This window comes from Trachymyrmex septentrionalis, unplaced genomic scaffold (genome assembly GCF_001594115.1).
Source record: "Trachymyrmex septentrionalis isolate Tsep2-gDNA-1 unplaced genomic scaffold, Tsep1.0 scaffold29, whole genome shotgun sequence".
NCBI classification, from domain to species: domain Eukaryota; kingdom Metazoa; phylum Arthropoda; class Insecta; order Hymenoptera; family Formicidae; genus Trachymyrmex; species Trachymyrmex septentrionalis.
In genome coordinates, this window is record NW_017305451.1 from 3,025,530 (window position 1) to 3,026,737 (window position 1,208).

Sequence of the window (1,208 nt, forward strand, 5' to 3'; positions counted from 1 at the left end):
ATCCTTTCCCGCCTCCTTTCCCTTCTCCCTGCGCTTCTTTCAACATTCTTTGATATGTAGCACAATTGGTTTAACGAGCGACGTCGCGCACCGGAGGAGGGAGATGTCTCGCGGATGGTAGAAAAATTCTCGAATTAAACCGCACCTGCCGTCTGTCCATGCAATACGCGACAAAATAGGACCATCGATAAAATTGTAATTTGCATCTAAATTGCGACTTTCTATATTACTCCTTCAACTGAATAACCGCATTTTCCGAAGTAACTAGTCGGTGCGACTGTTGCGTCATGGTCACAGACGCGGAACTATCGGGGATTTGACGATGCGCACTTCTACTAACGGGATAAACTCGAAATACCTGAATGTAAATCGTGTGAGAGCTTTAGCAAGTTTCCATTGCCAAACTAGATATTACATCTTTTGACTCGTAACTGTTATTACCGTTATTATTACGCAGTCTTTCATTTTATATAATGATACCCGTATAAATTAATGTTACTACTTCAAAAGCAAGTGCATTTAATAATATTATGTTATTGGCCATTACAATTATTGACGCAATAAATCATATGTAATTATTATTTAATTATAAAAGCTAGTAATATGCAACATTTACAATAAACAAATGTGATATTTACAAAATACACTGACGTAATACAATTAATGAAAATTCTTTCTTAATCAGTTTAACACAAATAGGTTGCTTTATAGAAGCTCAAGTGTGATTGCACGTCTAATACGGGACAATGGAATTGTTCCCTTCGATATTGCGCGTAATGACAACAACGGTAATGGTACAGAGACGGTAACGTAACTGCAGCGTGTTGGCACACGGTTTATCAATGTGGGAAAGGCAATCCTGACTTTGTTGATCGGATGGATAGTTTAGAATGAGAGAGACAACGTTCGTACATCTACATACGGGAATATCTACGATTATTCGCGTCGTAGAATGGTTGTCTCTCGTAAAGCACCTCCATATGAATACAGTGATATTTTACGATTCTATATCTTAATATAATAGAGGATATCAATCAATGTTGTATTGTAACCAAAACGATTATGATACGAATTTGAACCGATAAAAATAAATCTAATTAAACAAGAGAAATCTTATATTCAGTCGAAGCGGATTTTAGTGTTTAAATATTTCTGTGAAGTTTTATATACATATATATATATATATATATATATATATATATATATAT